Source organism: Ambystoma mexicanum, chromosome 1q (assembly GCF_040938575.1).
Source record: "Ambystoma mexicanum isolate Mex_15411 chromosome 1q, UKY_AmexF1_1, whole genome shotgun sequence".
Taxonomy (NCBI): domain Eukaryota; kingdom Metazoa; phylum Chordata; class Amphibia; order Caudata; family Ambystomatidae; genus Ambystoma; species Ambystoma mexicanum.
In genome coordinates, this window is record NC_090922.1 from 1,360,892,805 (window position 1) to 1,360,913,076 (window position 20,272).

The 20,272-nt window shown below is 46.5% G+C and overlaps 1 protein-coding gene across 5 annotated transcripts in view; it reads right to left on the reverse strand.

Annotated features, from left to right (window-relative positions):
• The window catches only part of ELAVL4 (ELAV like RNA binding protein 4), a 261,656-nt gene that overhangs the window by 236,634 nt on the left and 4,750 nt on the right, over positions 1 to 20,272 (reverse strand). The gene's annotated exons all lie outside the window — the stretch shown is intronic.

Consider the following 20,272-nt stretch of genomic DNA (forward strand, 5'->3'; position numbering starts at 1 on the left):
GGGGGGACCGAGTCCACTCCCTGAATAAAGAGGGTGGACTCCGTCCCCCTGCGTGTACCCTTGACTTGAGCCTTGTTCTTAACAGGCTGTTGCTTTTGGAAGGTGAGTGGGGTTGGAGCAGAGTCAGCCACCCATCCCTCTGATTACGACCTACCAACTTTCAAAGTCCCCGTTTTGTTGGAAACCCTCGCAAATTCCAAATAAACTAGTCCAACACGCATCGTAAAGTGATGTTGCCTATTCTGAAAGCACCAATTGAGGCTCAGAGTATCTTAGAATTCTACACCGCTTTTGGAAAAAAATGATACATTTGCAACATCATTTTTTTTTTGTTTTTACCAAAGTTACCAATATCATGGAGGTAGAAGAAGGCTCACGCCAGAACAACATCAGTAAGATAATTATAATTGTTATTTTATAACGCACTTAATAGAGGAGGCCAGTTTCTAATTCCAATACCAGCATTCGAACCTGTGTTGCTCTGCATTGTCTTGCTTCCAAGACAAACGCGTTGCCCCTGAGCTTTCCTCCCGGTCCTCAACATCTACAGGTTCTCCAACAGCAAATTACTGGTATAAAAGATATCACAATAGATTCAATGCCATGCCCCGGTGGTGAGGTGGCACCACTCCGCCAGCAGCGCCATTGGCTGCTGGGACGGGGCTCCACATGTATTAACTGAGGCCAATGAGCAGTCCTGGACCAAAAACTGAAAATTCTCCTATTCAATTCAAAGTGCCGCCTGACTGGGTGTGCAAGTATAGCCCAGAAGGCATGTGTTTACAAACAGGGGCTTTAGACATTGGGTCTGCCCCGTCCAGTCATTGAAATCCCATGGTGCAGTACTTTCCCTTTCCCCTAAAGTCCTATGTCAATAGGTGCAGCACTGTGTGCAACGTCGAAAGCGCTTAGAATCTGCACCCCAAGCACTACATCAGTTTGTCTATACAGCCGTGTGCCGGAAACGCTTTGTCATTAAGGGTGCAAGTGTGGTATCGCAACAGAGTATATCATTTTACCATGACACATGCATTATGTGTGTGTGTGTGTGTGCGTGTATAGGTACTGCAAAGCGGGAGCATCGAACTGGCGAGGTCAGTGTTGGTTATTCTGCAACAAAGCACAAAGCAAGATGGAAAAAATATAAACATAAATCATATGGATTAAAATATAACCACGTCAAAGGTGAATTCTCAATGGCGTATGTAAGTGACTGTGCTGCTGTTAGTGTACTTTAATTTCTATTTAATACTACTTATAAAATGCTACTATCACTATCAATGACATCTGATAGGATTGGTCCATTTTTCATCCTGTACTATCAGAACGTTATGGCACCAGCAGCTCGAGAACTGCAGAACAAAGTTGGGGTGACAGCCAACAACAGTATGAAGAAAGAGAAGTCCCCGAAACAGTGCCGGCCTTAATGGCGGCAGCGCTCCTGGCAGTGAAAGAAAAATGTGGCGCCCCAGCCCTGCACGCCTCTGGTCGATGCCGGGGCATAGAGTTAATCACTGGAATAGGGTGCCGGTGCATCAGCACCCTATACTAATGAAAACCGACCCGCTCCTGCGCGGGCAGGGAGGTAATCACCTCAAAAGGGTGCTGATGCAAAAATTAAATGTGCCCCGCTCTTGTGCTGGCGCTGGGCTTTCCAGCAGGGGAGCGGGCGCATTTAATGTCAATACGGTGCCTGCCACACTTTCTCCCACCACAGTAGCTTGGAGGAGCCCCTGAAAGACTACCCTGACTTGGCGTGGCGGGGGTCTCATGGCGCCCGGGGCGGTCGCCCGGGTGGCCCTGCCCTAAGGCCGGCCCTGCCCTGAAACTCCTGCGCTAAGAATCCACAAGGCCCAGCTCCCAACTAAAGGGGTTCATGGAGCTAGAGTTACGGACTACACGCTTTATTTGGAAGCCACCGGAGCAGGAAACAAAAGAGTCTAACATGGGCGTGACAATCACCCAACATACGAGTCACTTCCACACTGCTTGAGGCCTTTCCTTTCTGATACAATTGGGCCTGATTTATATTCCACGTTTTTCCCCCCGAAAAAAGTGTTTTTGTAAATCAGGCCCAAAATCTCTTTAGCATTGTAGGAAAACATTATTTAGTTAAAGCTGGTTAAAATTAGCACAGCAACACGGCGAGCCTTTTTAACCGTGGCGCTGCAGATCATACGTGTGCTAATTGTACCCATGTCTAACTGGGCTTCAAGCCCAATATTCGCATTGCACATTTGTTTTTACAAATTACTTCAAAATGTGTCAGATTTCCATCAGAGAGTCAGAGAAGGCAGAGGGGGTGAGGAGCAAGGGGGTAAGAGTTACATCCCTTCCTTCATTGCCTGCAGCTGGATCGCAATACAGAGTTCATAAACAGATGCTATAAGCAGCTGCCGGGTACAGGACCCCGCCCAGCGAGCAGAAGCTATTTCTGGGGAACAGGAAGCTTGTGTTGGTCACATACACACATTCACAAATGAACGATCTCTCTCTCGCTTGTGTATATATAGATAGCAAATCTAGCTTCAACAGGAGGTTCAAGCCATTTGACTTTTCTCATCAAATATAATAACATTGATAATGAGACATGGGTTCTAACTACATGCTAGAGAAGTGCAAATGTAGCAGGTAATGAGGGTGACACTACAACTGTGCACAGTAAAAACAAAGTGAATTAATGGTTATCTGCCCTGTACTCAGGACGTGCCTTAAGGTATAGTACACTTGATAAAAGCACACAAGATGTGACTTGTTAATCAAATTTGCACAGTTGCAAATAGTGCAAAATAAAAATCAAATTAGAAATGTGATTAAAATCCCAAATGGGCCACGCAGGTGTGTTGCCTGCTGTGTGTGCACTGGTTTCCTTGGGCGTTCAAGTGGCCACTAGAGGTCATCTGTATTAAGCTAGACCGGCTCTTGCAGGCTACAAGCAGGCAGCAAACAGCGCCTAGATCTGTTTTATTTATGTACCTCCTCCAGGAGCCTCGTAGTGGCTCTTTAAGACATTAATGGCGTTTAATTAATTAATGTTTTATAACCTGCTTACTTCCAGAAACCAATCTCTAAGAGCAGGACTGAGATTCGAACCTGTGTTGCTCTGTGTTGTCTTGCTTCCAAGGAAAACATGTTGCCCCTGAGGTTTCCTCCAGGTCATGGCATGGACTAAACTATTAGCTGGAACTCCCTGCCATAGCCTTTTAAATTACTTTACTTGCATAATTCCGTGGATTATTGGGATACTGACTATAATCCCAATTAATTTATTTATGTATAGACATGATGATGGGGGATGTATGATCATGTGGTTGACTTTTTTTTAATGAACGCTTGGTGTTTTTATGAAGCTAATTTTAAACTTCAAGATGAAGCAAATTTTTATTTGATTCGATATAGCTCCCACTCCTGGGTGCTACTGAGCTAGTACCTTTATTCTAGTGGGAATAGTAAGGGGGCATGGTCGAGGGGCACAGTATGACACTGCAGTGGAGGTAAATCAGTATTTTGACTGAGATGGGCTGATGTGCATTCAATCAATCACACTGGAAGTCCTTTTCTGGCTGTGTAAATTGCATGCAGAGGTACAGTTATGTTTAGCCCCCACCCCCATGCTGGCTTTGCAATTTTTGTCACCTGTAGTACCAGGTGCAAGAAGGAGGAGTAAAAAAGGACCTTTTACGCATGGCAGGCTGCATTTACAATGGATTCCTGTGGAATCTGCCTGCCATAGGAATCTGCTGCATTGCCATCAGCATGAACATATGCTGGTGGAAATGCATGGCATACTGTATGGTGGCGCAGGGGAGGTGGCGGAAACATACCTCCACTGTGAGGCGCCTCAATGCCACAGAGACCAATACAAATGTGGGCTGGAGTAAAAAGAAAGAGCAAAGTTTCCACCCAGCCCTACATATAAGGGAAGTAAAAGTACCTGTTACACCACCTACAGACAAGGGGTGTAACGGGTACTTTTACTCCCCATAAATTCAAATGGGGAGTAAAATTGCTCCCAATAAAAAAATAGGACAAAAACAGGTCGAATTTTGCGCCCATTCTTTCACCCTCACAGCTCCATGGATATGTTTGGACCAGCAGGGCACCTAGTACCACAGGAAGAAACTACTATTATTACTGGCGGATCGGAAGAAGTAAACATGAATCTTTTAATGTGTATGAATAATTGGGTACAAAGAAACTAATACTACAAAACCATTTTAGTTTTTCAGTTAAAACATGTTTACTCCTTTATAAAATACTCTCATTGGGAATTCGACTTACATTTGGACTCCCTAAAAAAAAAATTGTGCTCCCAACTTTAAAAAATAGGGAGTAAAATACTCCCACTTCCAAATCTAACTGGAGCACTGCGTTCAGTCGTGCGTTTTACTCTGCTCCATCGTGGAAATGACCCCCATCTTGTGAGCTGAACACAAAACACACAAGCATGAGCCCTTTTGAGTCAATACAGAACCACGACGATCAAACATTATTTGAAAAGTAGCGTTCTTCAGTAGAAGCTTCACTGAATACTTAATTAGATAACATCACCCTTCCTTGGTAAGAATGTCAGGGTTATCACCATGCTGGCTCTTTAAACAAAAAGGAATTACTTTTTTCTCAACTAACTTTGGAATGTCCTGTTCAGCTCCGTAGGCAACAAGCGGACTATCCTAGGAGGATAGCTCAGCGGCAAAGTGCTCACCTTGGAAGCAAGACGACATGGAGTGATACAGGTTCGATCCCCGGGTCCGCGTTTAGGGTATTAAGCGCGTTATAAATAACATATCATGTCATATGCAATCCCCCCGTTCAATGAGTGAGAGCTTACATGGAGAGTTGTTGCATGTAGAAGCAAGACAGGAAGTAATGGAAAGACCACAGCGCGGTGTGAACATCCTATTGGCTCTCAATGCTGATCCTAATACCAGGGCTTGGAGGGACGGTGGTGGTCTGTGGGGTTGGGGGGTTTCTCATGTATTTGGACAACAGATGGGTTTGTTAAAAGCCTTGCAAAAGGTCAGAGGGGGGCACTTTAGCTTAAAGGGCAAGTGGCAGACTGCTCCAAGTTATAGGTAGAGAGTCTGTCTCCCCTAGAGGGGAAAATTAGGAATTCAACACCTTCTGACTTGCATGGTCTGAAGGGGGTAGGGTTAACATTCAACTCCCTCTGCTCACAAGACAAAATGCAGAGTGCGGATAAACAACCCCGAGCTCCCCCCTTATTACGTTGTATTCTGGGAGGAAAGGACGGTATGTCTCCATCTTTGGCCTGGACGAACAGTCCATGTTTAACAACATCCTCAGGAACCAACCGATCCTGAGAAAGGCATGATTCAATTGGTATTCCCCCCCTCCTCCCGCATGCAGAGTGTAACGAGAAACTACAACGTATTGGCTTAATATGAGACCCCCCCCCACAAATCAGAGAACGTCTGACATGGAGAAAGGACGGAAACCTCATCCGCGTGCATCCAGTTAATTAGCCAGTCAGCCCATGCAGAAAATACGACCTTGAGCGGAAGACAGAGGAATACCTGCCCGCATAATGCCAAAACGGCTATTGTTGTGTTTTAACAAGCCACTCATAACTGCCATTAATCGTCGGTTAATACGGAAAGTGTACCGCGCGCGCACACTGCTACGCGGGCAAATGAATTAATCACTTAGAAAAACAGCCCATGGACTGAGGAAGGCAGCGCCATCTCCACAAAAGCATCCACGAAGCCTAGCCAACGGCGCCGTGAATGTAAAGAAACGATTTGGTATGTTTACAACAAGGGTCGGCTGCCGTCCCAGAGGGATTTTCGCAGATGTGTCCGCGTCACGGTCTAGTGTTAAGCGGATAATGTTTGAATCATGAACAAAATATGACTAATGAGTTCCTTGCTTATAGGTCCACCCCGGTTCTTCCTATCCGAGGTGCGCTTAGACAATGCGTTTGTTTACGCATTGGCCAGTGTCCATAAGGCCCTCGCGAGAAAGATACGTGAGCTATTTATGTACACCCGAGAGCGGTGTGTTTGGAAAATAGCTCAGTATTCTTCGAGACATGTACACATATTAAGGGCGAGCGGAAGGAAAACATGCGGTCGTATCCAAGCGGCACAATGCAAGGAACAGATTGCTCCGGGAAGCCGTCAGGAGATGGCCAGGATAGTATTATCTGGGCATACCGGGCTGCGCGCAAATGCCAGGAAAAGTGATCACGCTAGATTACACCTCATGAAGTATTCATGAGCTCTGATTTCAGATTATTTCTCAGTTCGTTAATGAAAAAAAAGCCAGCCTGTGCAGCCATTAAAAGAATAATTTGGATAAATAATGCAAAACTGTTACTTTGTCTCGGAAAACACTGTAATTAGCAACAAAAGTTGCCCATTTAAGAAAAAAACGGGCCTACATGGCCTTACCCTGGAAGCATGCTTTGGTGGGCTTGAAAACACTTGTTTGAGTGATAAATAAAATGTTGTTAGAGGTATGCAGGTGGGGCCTGGTCGTCGTCTGTAGGGTGCGCAGGCGGGATGGATTTCAACATTCGTCCCCCAAACTTGTATTCAGCCACTTCAGATCTTTCCCCACGAATCATCCTCTAGGAGGCAGCTGTTACCCAAAGGGGGGGCATCCCAGGTGTACTGTGATGCTATAGACCCCCGCGGTCAGCCACTGATGGCCACGTAGACCGATGCATAGATCAGCCGAGGCGTGCTATCAGTAAGGTACGTTGACAAGTCGTAATTCAACGCTGGTTGGCCTGGTTCGTTTTTGAGCCATTCGGCACCCTTATTCATGCATGGATGAGCCATGGTGCGTTGGATGGGGGGCAGCTGTTTCCTAAAAGGGGGGTGTCTCCCATTTTCAGAGATCTTATAGACTTCCAAGGCAAGCCAGTGAAGGGCACATGTGGCATTATGTACTGTGATGCTATAGACCCCCGCGGTCAGCCACTGATGGCCACGTAGACCGATGCATAGATCAGCCGAGGCGTGCTATCAGTAAGGTACGTTGACAAGTCGTAATTCAACGCCGGTTGGCCTGGTTCGTTTTTGAGCCATTCGGCACCCTTATTCATGCATGGATGAGCCATGGTGCGTTGAATGGGGGGCAGCTGTTTCCTAAAAGGGGGGTGTCTCCCATTTTCAGAGATCTTATAGACTTCCAAGGCAAGCCAGTGAAGGGCACATGTGGCATTGTGAAGATACGCTAAGGCGCGATACAGCAATTCAGTGATCATTGCGGAAAGCCCCGAGCAGCATCACTGTGTCAAGCCGACGCTGTGAGTCAATAGAAAAGGAAGCAATTCATAGGTTTGGGGTGGCGTAACAGGTCCCCAAAAAGGTTTATTTAAGAAATTAACGACCTCCGGGACTGATTTACAACGTTTTCCAATGGGACTTTCACATCGGGAAAAATCTTTTGTAAATAAGGCCCTCTGCATTGGGTGAGATTTGGAGTTGTTAGATATGGTGCGTCTTACTTACCCCCACCACCCCCACATAAACATTCTCAAACATTCAGGGGTCCACCAAGGCCTTTAATGCAGCCTACCTGCCCCTGTGATCAAAACCTTGGATGGGTGAGTGCAATCTAAGCCATTAAATATCTCTGCAATCAGTAGGTGTGAATTTGGGCACAGAATAAAGGCCGGGTATCACTAAAAAACAGGGGGAAGACATGCCTTCCAGAAATCCCTGGGCACACAAAAATACACACCACACAAACACACACCACAATCTTCCATCACCAATATCCGTTAACTTCAAAGGGAAGCAACACTGTTTGCCAAAAACACTACATTCATCATAAAAGATGTTTACAAATACCAATTTCTTTTAAAAGAAAAAAAAATAAGACGGCGTGCGCAATTTCTTCACGGTGATGCTGCGCGCGCCTTTACCTGTTCCTGCGAAGCATCAAACGAGCTCGCTGGCTCAACACTATTGTTCAGCAAAGAATGGAACTCATGAGAAAAAGGCCTTTCGCTGAAATACAAACATCTTCTCCCCTCCACAGCAACCACCAATGTTCACAGTCATTTATTCTTCCTTGTCAAGCCCACAATGAGGCATGCGATTTTGTGTACCTAATGCACACCCCAGCAAGGTGTATTGGCACTGTGAATCATAAGAAGGCTACCCGTAGACAAATGGGACAACGCAACCCTCAGTTCAGTTCCCATTATCCTCTGTGCCGTGAAGACACGCACAGATGCAAGGCATACATGTGCTGTCTAACACTGTCGAAAACACACTCACACACAAACAATATATGCGTAAATATATACGTACCAAGCATATATGTACATAAATATATATACACACACACACGCCCATCGTCCCTTGTCGCGTAAATTGTAACTATATATGTGGAAAATTAACGCTATATCAGTAGTATTGCAACTTTTTTTATGCTGAGCCCCCTTGAGTAAAAATATTGCTGCCAACCCCCCTCCCCCTTTCTTCTCCCCAATGAGTACAAATATTGTTGCTGGATTCCCCAGGATGGCCTATTTGCCATATATTCTATCATAAGCAGTCACCGTAATCGCTTTTGAAGAGCCTCCAACCACCCCCTGGTTATCCTTGCCCCCCCCCCCTCCCCCACCCGGTGTTGCCAGCCCCACAGTTTGAAGACCACTGCCCTATATCTTCATATACCGCAAAGCATCCACACGTTCGCGTGTATCTGAGCACAGTTTCTCCTTCCGGCCTCTGGCTGGCTGGGGCCTTGGGAGCTGTCCTCGGTGCTGATCCACAGCATGGCAGCAAAAAAAGACAAAAGCTGCACTCCTCGTCTTCTTCACGTGCATGGCACAGCGGCCAGGTCTACTTAAGCCAACGCAGCAATGAGGGTCTCATTGCCCCTGAACCCACCTCACGTACAGGCGCGCCACATTGCCAGCATAAGCACAAAGGGGCAACGTTCCAGGTACCCGTCAATAGACTTTCTGCTTTTTTTGAAGGGAAACATTAAAAAAGGCAAATTAACGACTTGGACTTTAGTCCTGTAAAATGCTGTCAATCACTTGTTCACAGGATTGTGCTCAGTCACACTGGCAAAAGTGTTTCGAGGAGACACGGATTTCAACAAGAGGTGCATACTACCCTCGTTAAATTGTAAGTCCGACTAACAGAAAAATAAGAGCGACTTGCTGTAAATGTGTTTTTTAGGAAAAGTCGGTAAATATCTTAAACGCAGCATGCCTCCTGCAATGGGGCTTGTCCCAGCACCCTGCTGGCCACAGCCTTCCAGGCGGCCACGTTCTGAAGTCCACGAGAGGCCCTCCGCGGCACATGAGCCGGATCGCAAGTTGTCACACCCTAACTTGCCAGTCTAGTCACGGAATGAGGTGCCGCACACACTAAGGCAGGGGTCAGCGACCTCTGGGTGGACAGATGTTTTTGGCTACAGCTCTCAGCAGCCATCACCAGCACAGCCACGGGTGGGGTGATCATGGGAGTTGTAGTCAAAAACACCTGGAGAGCTTCAGGTTACAAACCCCTACACCAAGGCACTTCTTTTGGGGTGTATATCTCCAAAGAGCGCACATGGGTCCATTCCACTGCTTGTGCTATGGCAATGTTCTGTGCTCCAGTGAGCAGAATGTCATTTGATTGGCTGCTATCTCGTGTATTTGTGTGACTTTTTCCAATGGCTTCTGCTGTGGGACTATGAAGAGGCGGCATAATTGACTAACAATAATGCATTGTTTTTATTTAAGTGTAAGGCTTTGGGGGTGCTGTAACTAGCTGGGACCAAGCCCAGTGGTGACGTATTTGCCTGAGACGCGAGACACCTGTACCTTTGACTTGCTGAGATTAGGCCCAGACCGTCTCAAGCAAATCCAATTATATGAACACTGCCAGTCCTGCTTTGAGATTTCAAGTAGTCTTCTGTCCCGTCCCTACAGTATGTACGCTTTTGTAATGTGCCTGTTCTCATATCAAACCACAACAGTGCAGAGCCCAGGGGCTACGTAAGGAGCGAAGGTTCTATAAATATGTCCATTGGAGCCAGGATTTCAAGGTCCCGTTCCTTTCAATCAGGCACCTTGCAAGAACCCAAAGTACGGAAAAGTCAAACTTTTGATTAGCACTTATTTCACTGATTCCTGCAAATTCGAGCACGGGTGATTATATTTTAGCTGTGAAATATTCCATTCATTAGCACTTTAATTAGTCAGACCTAGTGAGAAGATAGTAGCGTAACCTAATATAGCACATCATTGCTTTCTCATGCCTAACATTAGACTTTGACAGACTAATGAGATGAAGAAGGCCGTGTGTGTGTGTGTGTGTGTGTGTGCGTGCGTGCGTGCGTGCGTGCGTGCGTGTGTCACATTCTACTCAGGCGTCACTACCCTGGGTCTGACCCTAGTAGTGGTGGCAACACACCACAAGCTGTCTCTAGACCCAATCCCCCAGACTATCAGAAGAGTGGCTGTGTTACACTGACCCATATCTTCCATTTGATGGCTGAAGGCCTGTCCCCTCTTGGCACACTCTGACACAGGCTGTTGCTCTCGGATTAAGGACTCTTGCAATTACAGGAATCCTGGTTTCCGCTGTATGGTATATCAAGAGAACACGCACTATTGAAACTGGCTATCAAATCAGTTGACCCTAATATTTATTCTGATCATATTTGTGATGTAAGGACAGGATTTGTGCACATCGTCTTACTAAGGCGAAACGTGTGTCAACAGAAATCTTGGGGCCGAGACTCATATTTGAATTTATTTGAGCTAAAATTGATTTTACATTTGTGCGAGCTGTCACTTAGCAATCTTCCCAGCCATCCCTCCCACCCACCCCACAAGATTACTTCACTTCCTTCTCGTGTGACCTCAAAATAACATCTCTCTGGTACTGGTCCAACCCCATTGCACTCTCTTTGCATGCCACACCTGAACAGACCTGAGTGAGGCCTGAGCATCCCATTGGAAAAGGCTGTGTGAATCCGGCCCCGTCTGTTACTCGTCATTCATTGGTGTCACTTAGGACACTCGCGGCCTTATCCACCCTACCCGCCTTTTTGATTTTTCAGGATATTGGAACATTTTAAAGGAAACAACCTGAATACATTCAGCACCATACGAGTGAAATTAATTGATGAACAAATCCAATGTTCGTCCGTCCGCCCATCCATCAATTGACTCATTTTTTAGCAGTACATTGAGTGCGGACACTTGTCATGGACCAGGAAAACCTTTGTTGATGAGTATCCAATAGCTTCAATTTGTTGGCCACCCTCAGTCTGCGCTTGCCATTTGTTGTACATTTATTTACGCAATATTATGATAAGCCTTGCTGCCACGGATATGCTGTTTGGACATGTAATTACGGTTCACATTCTATGCCAGGGATATGCTGTTTGAACATGTAATTACGGTTCACATTCTATGCCAGGGATATGCTGTTTGAACATGTAATTACGGTTCACATTCTATGCCAGGGATATGCTGTTTGGACATGTAATAATAGTTCACAGTGTATGCCAGGGATATGATGTTTGGACATGTAATAATGGTTCACAGTGTATGCCAGGGATATGCTGTTTGGACATGTAATAATGGTTCACAGTGTTTGCCAGGGATATGGTCAATTGACATGTAATAATGGTTTACAGTGTATGCCAGGGATATGCTGTTTGGACATGTAATAATGGTTTACAGTGTATGCCAGGGATATGCTGTTTGGACATGTAATAATGGTTCACAGTGTATGCCAGGGATATGCTGTTTGGACATGTAATATGGTTCACAGTGTATGCCAGGGATAGGCTGTTTGGACATGTAATAATGGTTCACAGTGTATGCCAGGGATATGCTTTTTAGGCATGTAATAATGGCTCACAGCGTATGCCAGGGATATGCTGTTTGGACATGTAATAATGGTTCACAGTGTATGCCAGGGATAGGCTGTTTGGACATGTAATAATGGTTCACAGTGTATGCCAGGGATATGCTTTTTAGACATGTGATAATAGTTCACAGTGTATGCCAGGGATATGCTTTTTAGACATGTAATAATGGTTCACAGTGTATGCCAGGGATATGCTGTTTGGACATGTAATAATGGTTCACAGTATATGCCAGGGATAGGCTGTTTGGACATGTAATAATGGTTCACAGTGTATGCCAGGGATATGCTTTTTAGACATTTAATAATGGTTCACAGTGTATGCCAGGGATATGCTTTTTAGACATGTAATAATGGTTCACAGTGTATGCCAGGGATATGCTTTTTAGACATGTAATAATGGTTCACAGTGTATGCCAGGGATATGCTTTTTAGACATGTAATAATGGTTCACAGTGTATGCCAGGGATAGGCTGTTTGGACATGTAATAATGGTTCACAGTGTATGCCAGGGATAGGCTGTTTGGACATGTAATAATGGTTCACAGTCTATGCCAGTGATATGCTTTTTAGACATGTAATAATGGTTCACAGTGTATGCCAGGGATATGCTTTTTAGACATGTAATAATGGTTCACAGTGTATGCCAGGGATATGCTTTTTAGACATGTAATAATGGTTCACAGTGTATGCCAGGGATAGGCTGTTTGGACATGTAATAATGGTTCACAGTGTATGCCAGGTATAGGCTGTTTGGACATGTAATAATGGTTCACAGTGTATGCCAGGGATATGCTTTTTAGACATGTTATAATGGTTCGCAGTTCACTGCCATCGTGCATCGTGTTTATCGCATATAAAGAGGATTTGTCTTGCAAAATAAACACCATCCCATTTGTTTTCATATGTTGTATCCTGACCAATAATTCTGCCCCAGATAAAAATGGGCCAATGCTAACTCTGCTCCTTGCATGCCTGTCTGCGCCTGCCAGCACAGCCGATTGGTTACTCGTTGCATCCGGTGGCTGCTGTGCAAATCTGTCACTCTGAATGCGCCCCAAGGCTCAATGGCCGCACACTCCACCAGACGCGGCGAAGGCTACGTAACGAGCAGCAATTGGATTGGAGGATTATGAAATGACAATGACTGTCACTCTTTAACCCTCTTTACGTAATCTCGTGATCACATGAACAGTTCCCTTACTCGTCAGCTAAGCAGCGACGGATTACCGCATTCTCCGAGACAAGAGTGCAGTGCGCAATGGGCCTAATGCTTTGTAAACTAGAGGCTGTGTGCTGCTGTGCATTGTTTCGAGAGGGAATTGCCCACGCTCATTACATCGGAATCTATGCAGAAGCAGACACATATATGGGAAGTGGAGGCCGACAACATGTTTACACGGGACCTTAAGTAAATATGAAAGCTGCTGGGACCTGATGGTTTTCAGTAACAATTTGTCCCATAAACTGCACTATTGTACTGAGCAAGCACAGGCGCTTCTCCAAACGGCACGAGGTATACTACAAAGGCATTAGCACTCATGTGCAAAAAGAGGAACAGTAGAAAAACGTCCCGAATCCCTATGTCACCATCAACATGAAATGCATGGAGAGACAGATACAATCCCTGAAAATGCACGCGTTTAGTTGGCCTAGATGCGCTGTGACCTGTGAGCTTGCCGCAGCGACGCGTCAAGCGCGACTCTCACTGTTACTAGTCCCATGTCTAGCCACGTCCAGCAAGCAGGTCGCCCTCTCCCGCAGGAAGCACACAGTGGCCTTACCACAACACCCCTCGACACATACACGAAGTAGGGACCGTTGCAACACAGCTACATTCTTCTGGGAATAAGAGTCTTAGGCTCTCTCCAAAGGGCCAGTGCAGCCTAGCGCTTATAAGGATGGGAAAGTAAGAGTAGAGGAACATCATGGGCACTACATAATGCACCTTAACACCATAGACTGTTTTATTGACAGTAATCAGAAGCCTACAGAGCAAGGCTGGATTCAAAATCGTACACATGTATATGTTGGATTTCCTACCAAGCGGCAAATGTTGAGACGTCCACAGATAGCATAAGGTCTCACACTCTTGGATTTTCAACACACAAGCCCCAGGATATTGATACATACACAAATCTCATTTCAGATGTTTCGGGATTGCCACATCAACCAACCAGGGCACGCATTGTACGCAGAGGCCGCCAACAGCCGGCGCCCGCCGGCGCACCTAGGAAAAAGCTGAGTCAGCAGCTCTGCCATCTGAACCCATGACCTTCACTCCTTAATAGACGCTGCGGCGCGTGGCTTCCACACCCGAAACATTTCGGCTGCATGCACAGCAGTGTGGTGAGGTAACCCGTGAACAGAGGCTTCAGTAAAAGACCTCTTTATGCCCAGTATTTTTTATTCGACAGGGAGCTCCATGTAAAAACAGGTGCATGTGATATAAAGAAATGCAGCATGGTGTGAGGCAATAACCCACCGAATATGTGCAATAGGTCGGATACTGAAACCAACCTCAGTGCCCCTCGAGTTTCTCTTTTTTTTCAGTGCTTCAACCCATATATTGGTGTTATAGCCAGGAGGGCTGTGATGTTGCCTCCGTAACATGGTTGGGGCCTATACAAAAAAACCTCACGCTCATAGGGTACTAGATAACCCATGCCGATTCAGTGACAAGCCGGGCCGACAAACGAAGAATGCAGACTCCTAACACTACGAGGTGGTGAGATGCCTACAGTGAAACAGTTCAGGCAAGGGCAGTACAGCAGCATAAGTCACACGTGGCACCGTTCCTTGTGGCACACCACACCCACACGTTTGAATGTCTAAATGACCAGAAATGTAACATTTGCACGGTTAGTAGGACACTCCTACAACGGATAGTCGTTTGCTAAATTGAAGCGATTAGCAGATGAAGCCATCTGCAGCAGTAGTGATTATTTGCCGAGCACCAGGATATTCCCATTAGACATCATTGTTCTAGTAAAGCAGTGTTATGGTCATATTGTTAGTTAAGTTCTCAGAAAATAAAAATATGCTTATATGAATACAACTATTACTGGGCAAGCTGCACCGAGAACAGTCTCTGATTAGCTTTTTCCAAAATGAGCGACACGCTTGGAGGGGGAGGCACACTGCTTCCGCGGCCTGCACGCAGATCCTACGGCAGCTGGGAAAGAGCAATTCAATTACCCGCACTGCCAGCACATTTCTAGGCCTCAACGCACCGTGACAGGTGGGTCAGTTCTTGGATCAGCTTGCCTGGAGGAGGCAAAACTAAATGGAGGCACTGGAGCATCTTTCCAGCATGCAGTCAACAACTGCGGCGTAGGCGGGACACAGCCATTAAGCTGCCGCTTGATAAACTAGGTCTACTGTTCCCAGGTTGATTGGGAAATGTAGCTCTGGGACTTGGGTGGGTAATACATCTAAGGTAGCGGATACACAGTGAGGATGCAGGACTTCCAAACATCAACAGTATCCAGTGGGCCTGGTGCCATGAAACAACATTTAGCTGGGTTCCGTCAGCTTGCCAAAAATATTAAAACCTTATAAAGTAGCAGAGAAGGAACATCTTACTCAAACTAGCCCTACGGAAAGGCATCAGCTCAGATCCAACGATACATACTGGATAAAGACAGGAGCGCAACTCTTGGCTTGTGCCGTGCTTGTCCATATTCAGTCAGTAAAGAGTTTGCTTCCATTCCATTCTGATGGCAAGCATGTTGTGACTACACACAGACCCTGGTCAAAGACCATTGCAAACGAGTAAGACGACAAACCACACAGTGTATTTCCAAACATTGTTGGCTATCCAGCAAAGAATGCAACCAATATGTGTCCCTTTGGCTTTTCAACGACCTGCACTGGACGGAAAGCCAAAGAACTGGCTCCTTATCGTATTGACGGATGTGCTGTGTGCCTAGCTGTGAAATGGTAACCATTTGCATTTAGAACACCCTCCGCCACTTCTCGCCGAACACAGGCTGCTTGATACACTCTGATCAGGCAATCAGCCCCATTTTGTGAACAGAATCGCCTGCTACCGAGCATCAGACTGCGCGGTTGCGAAAAAGCAGTCTGTCTCCTGCAGTGTGCGCATCTGTTCTGCTGACCCTATTCCTTCCACATCCACACAGTCTTTTCATCCAATTCAATTGGGGATTCCTTGCTGCTCCACAGCAGCCCCAGAAAAACAGGTCGCCACCTTTGCTGGGGACGAGTCCTTCACGCTGGTCCGAAGCAAGGCCCATGCAATGGATGGATGTTGGCTTTCGGCTTCAAACCCTCTCTCTCGGGGTAAGGTCCAGAGAAAAAACCCATGTGCAGAGCTGTGAGCCGATGAGGACGAACTGGGTGTGAAATTACGAATCTATGTGGGAGGCTGGAGGGTAGGCTGTTGCTGAGGCTAGCCTCAACTTTCTTCCAAGGAACAACAATGTAAGGCATTAGAATCCAGCACTAGCAAAAATGGATTAAGTGCGCTCCTGTCACAATCGTTCACTGTGGCAGCCCACATTTTGAATAAAGACCTAGCCCTTTTTTTGTGACCAATGGTCCCAAGTGAAAAATTAAGTTATATGTGATTTCTAGTCTGAAAACTGGACAAAGGTCCAAGCTGGAAATGGAGATGGGAGCAGAGTAGTAGGTGACTTCGAAAAGCCCTCATTTGGGCCACAGAGCAACTAGTGTGCACCGCAAACTCTGTCCTTCCCCATAAGCAATCTACCCAAAAAGCCTGGAACCAGGGCATCCTTCCTCCCTGTAAGGGAGACATCCTTAGAAACAAGTTGCCTGCATCAAATGCATGTACTTCCTATGGCCAGAGCATGTGTCGGCCACGAGAGTGGGCGACACACCGGGGAAACACCATTCCACACCAGCCCCAAACCCACAGCATTGGCAAGCACATCAAAGCAGTGAATTAGCAAAGTTCTTGCTAAACATGCTTGCGGCATGCATGCGGAAATGTGTTTAACTCTTCCACTGGCAACGACGCAGGGCGTGGATGTGGCCTGGATGGCATGACATTGGGTAGAATCTCTCAATGAAGCACTATTACGCCGTCAGCATACACTAATGACACACAATGACCTTATGTAGCAATGCAGCACATATTTGAGTTCGAGAGCAAAGGAATGGGAAGGAGATGCCTGCCATTTAAGAAGCAGCTGGAAACAATACTCCTAAACCACCCAAGGGAAGACTTGAAAGGACAGTGTTAGTTTTTGCAAAATACTGCATTAGAGCAGGTTTGCATGCACAGTTGCATTTTGCAAACTTCTGAAACCAATTGAAAAGGCATATCAGTTCATGACTTCAGCATGCAATCTGATATTGACCAACTATAACTAAGAATCTGCATCTTAATGACGTGCAAGGGGGCGGGGGGTACATTCAATCCTTCAAATACCGTCGCCTAACCTAGGCACTGGTCGCTGTGGGTATACAAGTGTGAATTGCCCACAGGCCATCTGCAGGATCCCAAAGCATAGAGGTGGAAAATGGCAGCCCTATACTCCAGAGCCCCACCAAACATTCTACAGAGTGTCACATGACCTCCCCAGGACTGACACAGAGCCCCTGAGGTTAGACCCCGAGAACGCCTGGACACAATCAATGGATATGTGTTAAATACGCTCATCTTTGCAAATGAATCTGCAAAACCTCTCTGCAAAGCACCCTCTATTCTTGTCCTGCCAAAGACACCCACACAAAACCGACGCAGTTCAGACTGATTCCTAAACACCATGCAAGGGATCCCAGCAAATCTTGATAGCATGAGCTGTCTGCGTCATCAATCTGAAAAAAGTGCATGGGGCGCGCCCAAAGCAGGAAGATCTCCCCAAAAGTTAGATTTCATTTAACCGGGGGTATTACGACATGACGTGAACTTCCACGTTGTGCTGCTTATTATTGTGTGCCTATAAAGCATTGGCAGGGGGTTGAGCACCCAGTGAAGACATGTTTGGACAAACTAGGACACCGCCAAAGAAGCGACAGGCTACCAAGACACTCCTAAACAGTCACAAGACATATCCGTCCAATGGGCTTCCAGAAGAACTGTGAAGAGGAAATGCTGGCATCCACAGCGCGACCTTGCAGTTCACAGGAGAATGAAGGCTGTGGCGGCAACATCCCATCCCTAGGGATGAAAAAGACCCCCAACAGCTCTCAAAACGCCTGGAATGCAACCACGTGTCAACAATAAACAGCGAGAAGGTTTATGCTGCGTACATGGGGCCGCCATGATCTAAAATGCAACATAATCACTGCACTGCATGGAAATTCTCGATTCTCATCAGGACTTGCTTTCCTACAGAACAGTCCTAAGCAAAAACAAGCATGCATGGTTTATACAGAAAGGAGACAGTGCATATAACGCCAAAGGCACATTAAATGAAAGACCGCGCAAGACAACAGCAGGTACTGAGTCAAGAGAGCACAGAAACCAGCAGACATTACAGGAGGGTGTGCAAGAAGCCCCTGCCATGTAACAGAGCGGTGCTGTGTGGCGCCACCACATTTTAAGGCTCAGCTTGGAATGCCAGCCTCAGCTAGCCAGTTACTGATTCCTTCATGGCAGTTTTTACACTGGGCAGCAGAGTAGTAACAAGCTCACAAAAACCCAAGCCATCCCATTTCGCAGCAGCACCACAATACTAGAGAAGGCACATCACCCGTACACCAAGAGAAGAGCTATACACCATCACTGCCCGCCTTTGCGAACCATCGCGCCTTCTGGACAATTCACACTATGTGTGGCTTATTCCTTATGAAAAGGAATTTTAAGTTTAAAAACTCCAACAATTGTACTTGTTATTTATTACCTAACAGCGCTTAAAAAGTGTTCCTCTTACATGGGCTCTCTGCAAGACCCCTCACCCCACAGAGTATTGCTAATGAGGTTTTTGACAACCGCTACACTTTTCAGATTACACAACAAAATGACTAGCTTTCAGTTCGACAATAAGCCCCGCATGGGACGGGGACTCAGTGGGCGAAGCGGGCGGGAGCGGTTGGGTGTGGCGCTCCTCTCATTTTAATTTTTTAAAGTTTTACTGTTCCTATACTTTTATTTTAAAAGGAAACTGTTCCGGAATGGCTTAGTGTTAAAATATAAGTGTAGGAAGAAGTAAAAACTTACACCTCAATGCACTGCACTCAAAATTCCCATAAACAGTAGGGCGCGTGTGTTTGGCGGTTTGGATTGCGCGTGGGAGGGGGTGTGGCGATGGGGTATGTGGGAAGCAGAGCCAGGCCAGCGGGGAACATAGTTCCAGTACTTCTTTTCGTACACTTCGACCACTGGTCACAGAGCAACTGGGAGAGACCCCCCACGCAGCGGCCTCACAACGAATGTGTGCAAAACACCACACAGCTCATGCATTGAGAGCAGGTGACAAGCGCCACTTCTCAGAGCTATAGACACCAGGAAGCTGCATGCGATCAGCTAGGGGGAAACTAGAGCGCTGAGTGCAATCATTCCAGCACTAGCTGTACACACGCATTCCCTGGAAATAGCCACCATATTAGACTCACAGGTCATCGTGGGCTCTGGCGGGACCATCATACCGTGTCCACTTTGATCAAGCTACACAGATGCACACATATGCAGACACGTGAATATACGTATACGTCTATTCGTACGCGTGCAGACGTATACACATAAATCTTTCTATATACAGATATTTGGATATACACGCTCACATGCACAATACAGATATGTCCACACAGAATATATATGTGTGTTTGTGTCTAACAAAACACGAGTTCGCAGGCTCCCCTACCATTTTTCACACCCACAATTTCACAGTGAGGCAAATGGGGGCTTTAACCTCCTTTTTTTGACGGCTCCGCAGGCGCCCATGCTCAATCAAAAATAGAATTCTGGAAACCGCTGCACGCCCGAGCCAGGAACGTAATTAACACCTATTTATAGGGAATAATTAAAGTTGTGACTGGCACAATGGAGGGCAGCGGATAATCGAGTCCCCAGCCCCCGTTTTATTTTATTTTTTGCGCCACCGCCGCCGCCGCTGCTCGCCGTATTCCCAAATGACTGCCACCTGCTCCTCGCCTCAGCATCCCCTGCGCTCGTTTCCCGGGCAACCTTTCGTGGGCTTCTCCTCGCAGCTATCGCTTTCCGCGGGGCTGCTCGCTCTAATCGTGTTTGTTTTATACCCATCAAAACAAGCACCCCAGACAAAGGCGATCGGGCGACAAAGGGGGCCACGAGACCGCAGCACGCATCCCCCAAACGCTGTACGTTTCGGGTGAAAGGCGGCGCAGGCGTTTCACCAGAAAGGCGAGGCACGTTCGCTCCCATTTTGGGGATGCTTGGCTCTTGAATCCTTGGCTGCTGTACGTGTGCACATTTTTTGGGGGGAAAAGGGGTTACTATT